This window comes from Alligator mississippiensis, chromosome 1, assembly GCF_030867095.1.
Source record: "Alligator mississippiensis isolate rAllMis1 chromosome 1, rAllMis1, whole genome shotgun sequence".
NCBI lineage: Eukaryota > Metazoa > Chordata > Crocodylia > Alligatoridae > Alligator > Alligator mississippiensis.
Genome location: NC_081824.1, coordinates 49,338,055 through 49,354,075, shown reverse-complemented (window position 1 = coordinate 49,354,075; position 16,021 = coordinate 49,338,055). Strand labels below are relative to the sequence as shown.

Genomic DNA, 16,021 nt, shown 5'->3' with positions numbered 1-16,021 from the left:
ACTGATTTAAGTAATCCTGATGTCCACTGCATCAGACATCTTCATTTTGTAGATGTGGGCATTGTAAATATAATGTTGACCAAAGAAGTATTTTCCTCCACAGAGTTGAAATGCACATATAATTGAATGACGAAAGGATTTGTGCTTCAGAGCATGTGCTCAGGCTAAAACAGCTGGTAAGCTCTGCATGGATCCTGCACAGACTTGCTCATCACTTGCTTTATATTAACTATGTGCCCTGCCCTTTCCAGTGCTGATACAAGGAATATAGCAAGAAAAGACCTGCACTTTGGGAGGCAAGTAGAATTGTGTCTTTGTGGGAATGAATTTCCACACCATCTTAGCTTTCAAAATGGTGACAAATGAGTGATAGACAGCCACAAGTACACCCAATGGAAAAAAGTTGAGAGTTCTACCCCTGCTTCAGTCATGCTAACTTCTATACACTGCACTCTAATTTTCTATGATTGTATGATTCTATACACTAAGGTAGAGATGGGTGGGAAATGATTTTCCTATCCCACAAAGAATTTCAAGATTTCAAAAATGCTCCTCTTCCAAATTGGGACAATTCCTGGAACAGTCATTTGAAGTCAGAATGATAGACTCATATAAAATTAGGGTTGGAAGGGAGCTCAGGATGTTATGTAGTCCATCCCCCTGCTCAAAGCAGGACCAGCTCCAACTGTATCTTCCCACAAAAGGCTTTGTCTACCTGGATCTTAAAAACCTCCAAGGATGGAGGTTCCACAACCTCTAAAACCTCTAAGAATGGAGATTCCACCACCTCTCCGGGTAACATGTTCCAGTGCTTTCCTACCCTCCTGGTGAGAAAGTTCTTTCTGATATCTAACGTAAACTTCCCTTGCTGCACCTTGAGACCATTGCTCCTTGTTCTGCTATCTGCCACCCCTGAGAACAGTCTAGGACCATCCTCTTTCAAACCCCCATTCAGGTAGTTGAAGGCTGCTATTAAATCCCACCTCAGTCTTCTCTTCTCTAGGCTAAATAAACCCAGTTCCCTCAGCCTCTGCTCAGAAGTCTTGTTCCCCAGACACCTAACCATTTTGTTGCCCTCTGCTGGACTCTCTCCAGTTTGCCTATATCCTTTCTGTAGTGGGGGGCTCAAAGATGCACACAGTACTCCAGATGTGGCCTCAGCAGCCCTGAACAGAGGGGAATAATCACTTCCCTTGATCTGCTGCCAGTGCAGCCAGCATATCATTTCTTATATCCAAAGTGAGGCCTTAACGACTAGGTACAAGCAAGCATCTCTCTCTCTTTCTCTGCCCTCCCCAAGAAAGACATACATTTCAGACAGGTTCCTGCCAAATGTATCCATTTTGGTGAAATCAGCATTTTCAGAGGACAGTACACCCAGCTGTGTTTACCCAATGGTGGGTCTGAAGGAGACACAGCAGGCACAAACCGGTGGCTTGCCCCCTCTCTCCCATGTGGGTATGTGAGGGCTATTCCAGCAATGTGCCATTCACCTCTGATTTGTGCAGTGAGAACCCTGGGCCTTGTCCAGCCTGTCATGAACAGAATTAACAGGGGTTTGATGTACCCTCTGCTCTATAGTCACAATCAAAAGGTGTCGGGGGCACTAAGCAGCACAGGAACACTTGCCTTCCCAATCCCTGTGGCACAGAGTTTGAATTACACTTTGACTCTTGGGTGGGGGGGCAGGGGAGGGGGGGTCTGAAAGAAACTATGCTGCCCATCACAATGCCCTAACACAATTGGAGACACCTACCCCCCCAGCAGCACCATACCTAGACTCCTGGCGGCCCTGGGGTGAACTTTTACTATCGGGCTCTCCTTCACCAAAGATAACGATGATAATAATTTTTAAATTAACATTTTGGGGCCCCCTTTGTGCCTGGGCCCTGGGTGGCCGCCTCGTTCGCCCATACCCATGTCGAGCCCTGCCATCCAGATTATGATTTTCAAATCTTATAGGGGAGCTTTCATTTCTTATTGGGGGGCTCAGCCTCCACCCTCGAGCTCCCCCAGCATTCAAACCCTGCCTGTGGCCCAGGGCAGTGGTGGCTTTAGGGTTGTTGGGGCCCTGGGAGAGATCAGATGGCCATCATAGAGGACATTCTGCTTTTCTGCTGCTCTGTCCTCTATCGATACAAAACCCGACACCTTTGTGTCCTCTATTTTTTTCTTCAAGAGAATAATAGAGGACATAAAGGCATCTGGTTTCACGTCAATAGGGGACAGAGGACAACCGGACTGTCCTCTATGATGGCCCACCCTAGCAAGAGAGTCATTTGGGGCTCCTTCCAGGTATGTGCTCAGGTAAATATTACCTGAGTTGTACCGTGACTCTTTTTGCTATTCTTTGGGGGAATCAGATAAATAGGCAAGTGTTAAAACGCAAATGCAGCCACTTCCTTGCAAAAACTGCACCTCCCCCCACCACCAAAATCTGAGCTGCTAAAGTGTGGAGCCCCGAGCTTGCAGTCCCCTGCCCAAGGCGACTCTCCCACACCCCAGGATCCAAGAGCTGTAGCGAAGCCAGAGAAGGGGCGAAGAGAAACTTTGTAAGCCAGGACACTTGGAGGAGCGGGGAACGGGAAGAAACGCCAAGTGCTGCCCGAGTCCAGACCTCTGGCCTCACGGGGTTAGCGGCTGCCAAGCGGGGGTCGCCTCTCCTGGGGGGGAAGAGCGCGGCAGCCTGCTCCTCGGCTGTGGGAGCGGGAGAGGGCACGAGCCGCTTCTCTGTGCCATGTGGCGTGGGGGGCACCCCGGCCCTCCGCGCCGCCCTCGCCCCCGCCCAGCTCCCGCCCGCGCCTCCCGCAGCCTCGCTCCCCGGCGGCGCGGGGCAGCGGGCAAGAAAAGCCCCACTTACGGTGCTAGTTCCCCGCGGTTGCAAATCGCCTCTGAAGCTTTTGGGGTTTGGTTTTTTTTCCCCCCCACCAGTTTCTCCCCCTCCCCAGCCCGAGCCCGCGCGCTCACCCCGGGCGGCTGGGACTCAAGCTGAGACACAACCCGTGGCAGGTATTTCCCGTCGCGCTCGGGAGCGCCCTGGGTGTGGAAACCAGTCGGAGCATGTCGGCGCGGCGCGGCGCGGGGCTCGGGGCAGCTGCGCGCGCGGCAAGGACTCGTTTGAACTCGGCAAGACACGGCGCGGCCGGCTCTGCGCCGAGCAAAGTCCAGGGCTGCTCGCACAGGGCTTGTGCTTCTCGGGGCCAGGCTGATAAGAAGCGGCGGTGACACCCTGGCAGTCCTGGCCCGCCTGGCTTGTGCCTGGCACGGAGCAGCAGGCAGGGAGGACACCTGCAACAGGCTGCCTGGCACATGGCTGCTGTACCCCTGAAGAGAAGTAGCCCCCCAACCTCCAGGGCCGGATGAACGCATAGGCAAACTCACTGTTGCCACTTCACATAGGGCCCTAGGCATTTGCCTAGTTTGCAGCATTGCCAACTCTCATGATTTTTGGTGTTGGTCTTCAAATCTATGCTTCAGGAATGCATTGGCGACACGTAGGGGGTGCACGCAGGTGCATGTGCACCCCCTGAGATTGGCGATACACCCCCTGTGATTGGCCGCCACTGCCGGCAGTGCCTGCAGGTGGTCACCACTTGCCATTGGCTGCCACCGACCACCAGTCGGTGCTCACCACCCCCAGTCACCACTGACACCACTCCTGCCACCCGTGGGGCGGTCGCCCAGCCTCCAGGGGCACACGTTATTCATGCAAGAATGTGAAAAACTTAGTTCTTTCCTAGATAGATAGATAGATAGATAGATAGATAGATAGATAGATAGATAGATAGATAGATAGATAGATAGATAGAAGAAAGAGCTACGTTTTTCACATTCCCAAAGTGTAGACTTTAAGAACAAGGCCAAAAACCATGAGAGTTGGCAATACTGCAAACTAGGCACATGCCTAGGGCCCTAAGTGAAGAAGGGGCCCAGTTATGCTTATTTTACATATTATAATTCTTGAGTGAAAATGTAATATAAATATATACAGTATTAAGTACGGGTCCATGAGTTTGTTTGCCGAGGGCCCACTAGAGGGTTAATTGAGCCCTGCCCACCTTGCTGTCTGCACCCTGAAATGCCTCATGCCCATCTTTTGAATTATGAAATGCGTTGATTATATCTAGGCAGACAAGGTTCTTTGGGTAGATGTGATATCTTTATTAGACCTGCTAAATAGTTGGGAAAAAGTTCTTTGCAAACTTTCAGGGACAAACACCCATGCACTTGTTCCAAAGCCTGAGGAAGGGCTCAATTTTCTCCCAATGGGGGTGCACATGTAGACAGAAAATTCAGGAGCGTCAGTTGCACGTTTAGACGTGCCCCATGTTAACCAATGTACTCCAGATTGTTTTTCTTTCGACCTGAAATGTTTGCCACAATTGACTTAGGCGTGTGCCTGTTTTTGTGACTCCTTTATTATCACTGATTGTTCCTGTGCTTTCTGAGCCAGTCAGGATTTCCTTTATGGACTTCCTCCATGTCTCAGCAGTGAATCCTTAGACAGCATTGTTTCCGCAGCATGACAGGGGCCAGCAAAGTATACATTTAAAATTGATTAAGCTATAGGAAGAATTTAATGTAAGCTAGCATTCACACAGGAATACAATGGAAGGCTGCAATTGAATACCCTTGGTACCACTTCACCTAGGAACTGTGGCCTTCCCTGACTTGAGAGTTCAAAGCAAAGACATTGGTTTGGGATTTGTTTTTCCCATGAGTGAACCTTCCTGCTCCTTATAGCATCATACAAAAAGAGAGTTGGAAGGGAGGTCATCTAGTCCAGCTTCTTGCTCAAAGCAGGACTAGCCCCAACTATATAATCCCAGCTGAGGCTTTGCCTACCTGGCTCTTAAAAACCTCTAAGGATGGAAATTCCACAACCTCTCTGCATAGCTTGTTCCAGTGCTTTATTACTCTCCTGTAAGAAAGTTTTTTCTCATATTTGGGGGTACAGGGAAATTTGAACTTCTGTATGAACTTCTTTGTGTGAAGTACTATCCAAGTCATAGACTATCAGTCTAATATTTAATATTATACATATGTGTGTGTACACGTGTGTCTGTGTATATATATATATGTATGTATGTATGCGTCAGATAAAATATATGTCTATATCTATTGCAGCAAACCTCTGCAGTATCACGCACAATCGCTGCATACATGACACTATAGACAGATATATAGATATAATCAGGGTTGTTGGTTGTAGCCCTGTTAGTCTAATAACATAGACAGGCAAGGTTCTTTGGGTAGATGTGATATCTTTTATTAGACCAACTAGTCGGAAAAAAGTTCTTTGCAAGCTTTCAGGGTCAAGCACCCATGCACTTCTCCCAATGCCTGAGGAAGGGTGTTTGTCCCTGAAAGCCTGCAAAGAACTTTTTTTTCTGACTATTTAGTTGGTCTAATAAAAGATATCACATTTACCCAAAGAACCTTGCCTTGCCTATGTTCTTAGACTAACAGAGCTACAGCCAACAACCCTGATTATATCTGTATATCTATATATCTGTCTATAGTGTAATGTATGTAGTGACTGTGTGTGATACTGCAAGGGTTTGATACAATAGATATAGTTATATATTTATCTGACATATACACACACATATGCATACTATTAAATATTAGACTCTGATAGTCTACAACTTGGGTAGTGCATCACAGAAAGAAAGTTTAAATTTCCCTGTGCCCCCAAGTATGAGAAAAAACTTTCTGACAGGAGAGTAGTACAGCACTGGAACAAGCTATGCAGAAAGGCTGTGGACTTTCCATCCTTAGAAGTTTTTAAGGCCCAGGTAGACAAAGCCTCAGCTGGGATGATATAGTTGGGGCTGGTCCTGCTTTGACCAAGAAGTTGGACTAGATGACCTCTCTTCCGACTCTCTTTTTGTATGAAGCTATAAGGAGCAGAAGGTTCACTCATGGAAAAAACAAATCCCAAACCAATGCCTTTGCTTTGAACTCTCAAGTCAGGGAAGGCCACAGTTCCTAGATGAAGTGGCATTGAGGGTGTTCAGTTGCAGCCTTCCATTGTATTCCTGTGTGAATGCTAGCTTACATTGCATTCTTCCCATAGCTTAATGAATTTTAAACCTATACTCTGCTGGCCTCTGTCACGCTGCGGAAGCAATGCTGTCTAAGGATTCACTGCTGAGACATGGAGGAAGTCCATAAAGGAAATCCTGACTGGTTCAGAAGGCACAGGAACAATCACGGATAATGAAGGAGCCACAAAAACAGGCACACGCCTAAGTGAATTGTAGCAAACACTTCAGGTGGAAAGAAAAACAATCTGGAGTGTATTGGTTAACACTGGGCATGTCTACACGTGCAACTGACGCTCCTGAATTTTCTGTCTACATGTGCATCCCCATTAGGAGCAAATTGAGCCTGACAGCAGCAGCCCATCCAGGGCTGCTCCTGCTCTGCTCTGCCCCCTGCAGCAGCCAGGTGGAGCTCTAGGCTCCCTTGGGTGCCAGCCCTGGACTAGCAGGGGGCACAGGGGCTTAGCCCTTATCCCCAGAGAAGGGGAGCTGTCCCAGCTCAGTGAGCAGCTCCAGCCCAGCTAGGGAAAGATGGGGTTGGCCCTGAGCAGAGGGAGGAGTTGTCCCAGCTGGGTGGGCAGCTGCCTCCCAACCTCATGGAGATCCCCTGCCCCTGCCCAATTTGTTGGTCTGCTTTCTGCTCCCTATTTTGTGCTCCCTGCCCAGCCTTCTGTTTCCTGCCCTATCTGCAGCTATGCTGCTAACCCTTTCCCTCACCTGCTGGCATGCCACACAGAAGCGGTCTACACCACTTGTGGCACACATGTAGCCCATGAACACAGAAAAAACCCAACAACATTGATAACATTTTCTGTGAAGAACAGCTGCTGGTAAGTTTAAGGCCAACTTTTGGTTTGGGTGCCACAATCTGACTATGACTGAAGAGTAATCACATCCTAAATAGTAGTCAGCACATCTGACCTTTATTTCCAAGCTGTGCCATTGGCTTTCTAGTAAGTCATTTGGCCTTTGGATAAAACACCTCAATAGTAGGATATAAATTAGAAAGTTAACCATCATTTATAAAATGTTTTGTTTGAAAAAGTTTTTCAAATAAAGATCTCAGAAGCTTATTCTCTTTTCAATGTGTACTTTGACCTTCAATATTAGTGGCCCACACAATTGCATGGCTTAACACTTAAGGCCTGGGTTATTTTCAGTTTAAGATAATGACATTATAATGAGATTTCAAGTAAATTATCCTTGCAATCCTTTGTCCTAATTACACTTTGCAACACATATCAATGTGTGTAAATACAGCCAGGCCTTTTCTTGGTGGGATAGTCTGATATTGTGTCATTCTGGGCATGTCTACATGAGACTTTACTGCAAATGGGCAGTAAAGTTTCACCATCTACACATGAATAGAATTTACTGCGTAGTAAATTAAGCTAATATGCTGTTTGCTAGTACCAGGAAATATAGGTATTAGATGAATAGTGCATTAGCTACTGCACAATAGCACACGTGTAGATGTTGACCAGGAGCAAACTGTCTGCTGGGGACCCACTGCTGACTGGCTAAGCCCCGATGCTCGGGGTGGGGAGCTGTGCCAGCTGCAGGGGCAGCTGTCTCCCGTCTATGTGGGGATTGGGACCCATCTGAGTGGGGACAACTCTCCTGGACACATGGGGATTGGGACCAACCCCCATACTATCTGCCAGCCCCAGGCTGCTGCAGGGGGGCAGAGCAGGGCAGGAGCAGCTGTAGACTGGGTTGCTCCTGTCTGGTGCAGTTTGGTCCAGATGGGAGTGTATACGTAAACATGTGCTCCAGATCACTTTAATGAGCCTGCAAAGAAAATTCAGACATTAATTCCACATGTAGATGCACCCTCTGACAAAGGTATTTTATCAGAAGTAATTCATCATGTCTATCTTGAAGCAGAAAAGTTTCCTTGCAACCTTATAACACCCAGTTTTAAATGTAGGATATGGACAAGCTAAGAATGATTCAATAGATACATTTCTTGAATGGCAGTCTTTAAGGAAAAAAAATTGGGCAGTAAATGTGATAAAGTTACTGACTTAATTTTATCAAAATAAATACCTGAGGCAGGGATCCAAAGAAGTGACTGGCAGCCAATAAATTTCTGCTGAGTAAGTAGTTCAGTTAATGGCGTACTTAAGAAAAAGTAGACACGTGCTATGAACATGTTTCAACTACTAGCACTATAAACACCACTAATAGTACCCTTTGTACCAAATTCTGCTCTTAGTTGCCTCTGGATGAAAATTCCATCACTTTTTATTTAAAAAAATTAACATTTTAATTAGATCCATATTACTTAATAGTTAGCTTTGATATAGTGCATTATATCCCTATGATGATTTGTGAAGAAGGTGAATGATTTTCTAGGCAAACTCATTCAAAAAAGTATAACGATAAGGAGTTATTTTCTACGTTTATACAAAAATGGGAAAATGGCACTTAAAGCTCTTTCTATACCAAGTAAATTGTTTAGATCTCTTTTTGTTATATTGTTCTTATTACTAAGACTTCAAATGAGATACATGAATCATTGAACATAAGCACAGCACTAAAAGAAAAAAGGGAAAAAAAGGCTATTAACTTCTCGGGATCTAGGGACCTGGATGAGGAAAAAGGAAGCAGGTTTGTTCTGCTACCAGCCTTCTAAATTAAGGCTTACTTATTATTAGGTATACGTACAATGCCTAACACAATGGGACACTGATCCAATATTGTGGCTTTAGGTACCACAGCAATACATACAGGTAATAATTAATATCAACAACATATGTTTTTAAAGATATATCAGATTCACAATATTTAAAATCAAATAATTTTCTATTTAAGACAAAAGTACAGAGGTTTGAATCAGCTCTCTTGGAGCAAGAGAAAAAATGTTTTTATAGATATCTTTTCATGTAAAAAAGCCATATCTTATTTATGCTAAACTTTTAATACAGCTGAAACAACCAAACTTTCATGAACATGTAGGGAGAAGAATTGCTGGGGAAGAATAAAAACAAATCAATTTGGAGACCAAAGGCCAAATTCTGTTCTACCTATTGTCACAACCCAAGGGTGTGATTTTTTGTTTTGTGTGTGCTTTGGAGCCACTGAATTATTTTCCCGCCAATTTGTAGCTTTCTTTGCAGTGTGCATTTCTTCTTTGCAGTTAAGAAATGCTCATTGCAAAGAGTTCCCACCATTTGTATAATAATTCGAGCCCCATTATTGGCTTGCGTGAAATTATTCACACGTGGCGGCTAGTGATTGGCTTGCTAGCCGTATAAAAAGCTTGAGTGGTTTCCGCCCAAATTGGAGGACTCCACGAACACCAGGAGGAGGGACCTTCACGCTGTGTGAAGATCTCTAAGTGCTGCGGAGCCTATCGGACCCAGCGCATTTCAAGCAGGCAACAGAGGTCTGATCAGCCTCTAGCCTCTCCCCGTCGCCATTCGCAATCCTCGACGTATCCCTCTCCCTGCGCGCAAAAGGATCCACGGAGCCTCAACAACTCCGTGGGAGAGACCCGAGCTTGTCGTAGTCCTCAAATGAGGATTTAATCGGAGCTGTGCATGGGAAACTGTCCAGCCTACACCGCGACCATCTTCGGTGTAAGTAAACAATCTTGAATCAACCACTAAGCGTCCATGACTAATTCTAGCGCGTTGCCTGTTTTCTCCAATCCAGCGTGCCCGGGCTGCTGGCCACAGCCCACGCAGCGCAAAAAAGGGCCCGGATCGCTCCTGGCCCGCACACCTATTAGGCATCTAAGTGGACTTAATACCTAAATGCTATTCTATTACATCCTGTTCAAGTCCTGAAAAATCTATCAATGTATCATTTCTGACACATGATCACCTTATGCATAAGACTGAGACACAAAAATCAAATCAAAGCAAAATCAGGGAGAAGATCCCCCCAAAAATGCACTTACCTTATGCATTACTTCTTTTTCAGGATCAGGAACAGAATGAAACAGAATTGTACTTAGGCTCCTAATACCACATACATACCTGATAGGTGGAATAGAATCTGGCCTTAAGTGTCTTATTTCCAATACGTATCATTACAAAATAAACTATTCTGTCCATGATACTGTACTGTATCCCAGTTACCTTAAAAAACATATCTTTGTCCTGAAAAATGGGGTGTCTTAAAAAAGGTTTAAGAATTATAGCTGTATGAAGCTTCAGTCACTGATTCGCTTTGGAGAAGATTTGGCCTGATTCGGCAGCTGAATCTCCAAATCTGAGTCAGATCAGGAGACCCATTAATCTCTCCAAATCGAATTGGAAGCTTTCACTTCCATTCAGAGAGATTTGATGATTCAGACATAGACACAGCTTTCTATTCTTTTTCTACATACCTCAAGATACCAGGTGGCTTATGAATGCTGAGATGGTGGGGCAGATGGAGCATCCCATGGGAGCGTGGGAGGATCCCCAGTGTGGTCAGTGGTGGACCCGGGAGTTGACCAGAAGCATGGGGGACTCCCCCCCCCCCCAGCTCAGTGACTGGTGCCTCCTTGGTCTGGGGGGGCACCCAGGTTCCCCCCGCGGCTGATCTCCAAGTCAGGAAGGCGCAGGGGAAGTACCCTGCACACTTGGCAGCAGCCCCGGAAGTGGACTGGAAGTACTTCTGGTCCACTTCCAGGTCCACTGCTGAACACACGGGGGGCCCTGCCACGCTCCTGTGTGACGCTTCATCCTCCCCACCATCTCAGCATTCTTGAGCCATGCCTGGTACCTCAAGGTATGTAAAAAAATCATATAAAGCTGTGTCTATGACTGAATCACTGATTCTCCGAATCAGAATCAAATCTTCAGATTTGGATTTGCCCAGATCAAATCGGGACAGCAGTCTGAATCAGTGAATCAAATCACAGTACCTCAAATCGAGCCAAATCCATATCGGAATTGAATATGGCCTGCTTCGCACACCCCTAGTGCATAATAGTACCTGAAAATGGAAACGCTTTGGAAACTAATTTAACACTAGTCCAGCTGATCATTTTAAGACTTCACAAAAAAAACCCAACCCAGCAAAAATATAAGCAAAGAATTAAAGCTGAGATTTTCATAATTCCCTACCCTGAGTTATGCATATACCCAAATGTAGATACTTAAATTGCTTAACTTTTAGCAAAGTCACACATCTAGCAGCAGACATTAATATGAATTAAACTGATTATTTGGGGCTGACGTGGTGCAGAGTGGCTAAATTACTAGAATAAAATAAGTGGCCAGTATGTACAAAAGCTAAATGGAATCCTTGCTTACATTCTACTAACAGCATTCAGAAATACAGGTAATCCCTAGACTGCTTTATTCCTTGCACATGTCACTATTTCAAGACAGTCCATCAGACAAAATGATTACCTTCCATATATCTGTGGTGAACACCAGAAAAATTACTATAACTTAGTGATTTCACAAGATTATGAGATGTGTTTAGGACTGTATAATTGTTGTATTCTATTAATTTTGTGGTGTTTTCTTGTACAAATATGCCTTTCTCAAAGAAGTTCTCACAAACTGCAAGTATCAGACACTTGGCTTTTCTATCTCTTGGAATGGAATTTCACAATTTATTTATTCTAAAACCAGAATTGGGATGTAATCCCCTTGGGTCGTAACACTGAGTAGTTCAATGTGCCTAACGTATTGAATCCTGCCAGAGTTTTCTTACTTTGGCTTGTGGTATCAGATGTTATTGTAACTCACAAATAACATCCTCAAAGCATCATTTACTTTCCCACACAGAGGTACAGAGCATGCAGCCCAAGATATTAAATCAATCAACCAGCAGATAAGTTAAAAAAAAGTAAGGGAATGTGTGTCTAGGACTAAGTTTAAGCTCACTATCCATACCTCAGGTTGGTCCAGTTGAGTTTGGAGAACTGGCCTCCCAGTAGGCAACTTGTCTGTCTGACCTTCCCCAGCCTCTCAGGTTTTTGTTCACTAACCCTAGGGCAGCCACTTCTAGCTCATCCAAAACCCCTCTTTCTCCTAGGGTTTGTTTTTTTTTTATTTATTTTCAGATCTCCTTTTGATCCATGGCCTTGGAAGGGTACCTATTTTTGTCTGGATGGAACTAACTGTTATTATCTTAACTCTTTTGATTGTGTGTGCCTGAGGCTGACTTGCCCAGGCCATTGTTTTATTCTTCCTGCTAGGTTCTTTAACAATTTCTTTACAAACTCTATTCCTTTGACATAATTTTATACATTGAAGAAGACAGTAATGAATCATAGGGTGAAACAGAATCACATATAACTTTCATAAAAGATAATTCAAATATTTGTGCACTTTGCCACAAATATGTCTTATTTGTTATCCTCCTTCATCTAAATTATCTGTATCTTTTCTAGGTGAATTTTACCTCTCCATTCCTTGTAAACCTGATAAAATATATGAAGTATAAAACTGGTTGTGTACTTTTCTGTGATTGGGATATACATAATCATTATTCCAGAATCTGTGGTTAGGAATCAGGGTGGAATTTCTTTTGAGGCACTGACTAGTTTTGGGTTGTTTAAAACTATATACAGTTAAACAGATTATAGGGTTACTTTAATAAAAGGTGTGGTACATTAAAAAGTATTCAGCATTGTATGGGAAAGAGAAACACCTACTACTAACTAATCAACTAATGCATTCAAACCATAATATTTGGATGCAGTTTTTGAAAACTCCAAGGTTCAGGTATATGCAAATTTGGAGATCTGGTCTGACATATTATCAGTGAAAATATCTCCCTGATCTTGACACACAATGTTTTTCTAGCCAAGTTCCATCATTAACCAGATTGCAAAATGCAATCTTCTGAGAAAAAAAACCACGCTTTCATAAACTTCATTGTTTATTATTATGGGTTGTAGCCAGGTTAGTCTAAGGAAATAGGCAGGAAAGGTTCTTTGGATAGATGTGATATCTCTTATTAGACCAATTAAATAGTTGGAAAACATGTTCTTTGTAAGCTTTCAGGCACAAGCACCCTTCTTCAGGCATAGAGACAGTCTTGGTGAATCATGTGCTTTCCTGGGTAGAATAGAAGCCAACATGCAAAAGGTAGGTCTGTAAAAATGCAAATGTGTGGCAGGGAGGATCAGCCTATGAACATTATTTCATAAATCTACTGGATACAAAAAAACATGGACTAAATATAGATATTGGATTTATGGCACAGTATAACCTGCCTGACATCTGATAACCCCAGGTAATCTGTCTGTATTTTACCAGCTACATTCTTCTATCACCAGTTCAACATTCCCCCTTCCCCTCCCCCCTTACCTGTCTCACATCTGTTGTCTCCTATCCCTCTGATCCTCACTACCATGCATTTGCATTTTCATAGACCTGTATTTTGCATATTAGCCCAAAAGCTTGCAAAGAACAATTTTCCAATTGTTTATTATGGAATGATGGTAATAAACCCTATATTCTGGTCTATGCAGGCAGATGCAAACCATACATTGACTGTAGTGAGACAGTTCATAAACATAAAGATCCACCAGCCAGGATCATATTGTACAGTTGAGGCCTCTATTACTGTGCTCCTATGCTGCTTTCTGCCTTTAACAGAAAGGTGAGCATTTTAAATAACTTTGTAAGTAGGGAGGAAATGGCATTAGAGATGAAATAAGGAACTTGATAAACTGTTGCCAGATTTACACATGGCTCATTTTCAGATGTGCAACCAGATCTTGGATAAGTGTAGGTATATATAGAAACCAGCTGTTGGGATAGAACTTATCTCTGTGCTAGTGCAGAAACTAACGAAAGGATGATGGGAAGGCAATTTGTGTCTTTATAGACTAAGGACTTCTTGCAGCCAGATTGGCTCTTAACACCAGTTAAGAGAACTTTATAACAGTGGTATTCAATCAGGGTGCTGTGGCATGGGTGGAACTAACTCATGTGTTTCTTGCGCAGCTAAACAGACAATGGCTGCAGCACAAGCATGCACTAAGCTGGAGCACCCAGGCCTGCCACGCAGTCCTTCCCATTCTGGCTGTGCACAAGATGTATGGGGAGGTTCCACTTGGCTGCAGTTGTGGCAGTGGCAGCATGAGCACCACATAGAGGGCCACTGAGATAAGCTGAGGTAGTACAAGAGGGGATCTCAACTGGGGTGCCTCCAAATTTTCAAAAGTTATGGAGAGGTGTCCTGAATCCAGAAAGGTTAAGAACCACTGCCCTAGAGACCGCCTTAATATATGATTAAGTGTTTGTGTCCCCCTCACAAGCCCCATAGAAAATGAGACCATCTTGTTATACCCGTCTCCTAATGCTGTAAAACCTATGGTATGGGAGGCATATGTGAATTTCACGTTTTTGTAATTTAAACTTGGGAATAGACTAAAGGCTTCCCAATTACTTTTATAGGTTCTGGCTATTGATACCAACACTGGCAGTAGTACAAGGGTAAGGAGATCTTTTGGAAATCTGTGAAATAAAAAGAAGCCTTTCTCAAAAGATCAAACCATATAAAGAGATAAAAATATGTATGAAACAAACCTTTTAAATCCCAGAGATATTGACAATTCTGTTATCTTGAAGGCAATTGCTAGAAACAGCATGCTTATTGTTTTGTGTATAGATTTTTCATGTACATCCAGGGAAGCTATAACCAAAATTTATAGTATAGGCTGGAAAGAAGCATTAAAAGTATATCACTCAAAATGAATTTTTAAAACTCTCATGCTGAGATAGCTGACTGGATCACACAAACAAGCTGTGAATATGGATGATCTGTTGGCACCAGAATTCAAGTCTGAACTCAGTCTATAATCTCCTATGGGCTTTGATTTTTGTTATCAGTTTGCAGAACAACTGCTGAATCAGTTACTCTGCACTTGCTGGCTTAGTTGCATCCCTAAGGTGGTTGTCCTTGAACAGTACAGTGCTCAGAATCTAAAGTCCACAAGGATTTTTTGATAATCCCTGGACATGTCTACATGAGACCCTTAACTGCTCAGCAGCGTAGTTTACTGCACAGTAAGTGCACATGTATACATGCATTCATTCTTACTGTGCAGTAAAAAACCCTAATTGTGAATAAAGTTGATACCCGCATTTGCATATGCAGGTATAAAATTTATGCATGATTAGTTACTGTGCAGCAACACATGTGTAGATGTGACCCTGAAGCAAATTTGCTGCCACGTGATCAGCCCTGCAACTAGGGGTTTGGCCTGAGGCAAGCACCAAGGCTCTGGGTTGGGAGCTTTCCCTGCCCCAGGGCTGGGTTGCCTTTATGGCAGCCCCTGCCTCAGGCCTTTAAAAGCCTGCAGGTATTTTGAACCTTGGGGCCCACCAGCAGGCAGCCTGAGGAACTCAAGGCCCTGTGTCCCCCTAGACAGGCCACAGGCTAGCCTCACCTGCTTGCCTGCAGCCCAGTGCTGCTGCCTGGCTCTGCAGTGTTGCATGCGTGCCAGGCCCATGCTGTACTGGCCTGCAGGCTGCTGCAGGCTCCAGCCATGTCTGCCAGCACCAAGGCCCAGTTGCAGGAAGTTTCTGGCTGCCAAGGCCAGCTCCACCTGCCCACAGCCCATCCCTAGCAGCCTGCCCCAGCCTGCAGGTGCTGCAGAGTATTGCCTCAGCTGTGTGGCTGTCAGTCCCATGCCAGGAGCCTGCACTGGGTGCTGCAGGCAGCTGCCCATGTCCATGTCCATGCCCATCACATGGGGCTCCAACTGGTTGCAGGATGAGACTGGTGACTTCTTGGTGCTGTGGGGTGAAGCAGAGGTACAGCAGCACTTTGAGCAGGGCAAGCACTCCAACACCATGTGTATGAGGGGCTGTTAGGCTGGATGCAGGAGTGCAGGCACAACCGGTTGGCATGGCAGTGCCGCATAAAGGTCAAGGCTTTACAGGCACAGGGGGTTGCCATCACCAAACACAGTTGTTGGTTGGGGAGTGCCGAGAAGTCCATGCCATTTATGTGGCAACTGATGGACCCAAGCCTCATGTCCTGAGACCCAGGCCTCAGCTGTGCTG

At 44.7% G+C, this 16,021-nt stretch overlaps 1 protein-coding gene across 2 annotated transcripts in view; it reads right to left on the bottom strand.

The window, feature by feature from the left end:
* FAM83B (family with sequence similarity 83 member B) overlaps positions 1-3,103 on the bottom strand; it is a 100,710-nt gene extending 97,607 nt beyond the window's left edge. The window contains exon 1 of one of the 2 annotated variants that reach the window (XM_019497082.2): positions 2,968-3,103. The gene's annotated coding sequence lies outside the window, so the exon portion shown is untranslated. Of the gene's footprint in view, positions 1-2,860; positions 2,937-2,967 lie in introns of those variants that run through there. The other variant, XM_006262421.3, reaches the window with a different exon arrangement.
* Between the last annotated feature and the right edge of the window lie 12,918 nt (positions 3,104-16,021).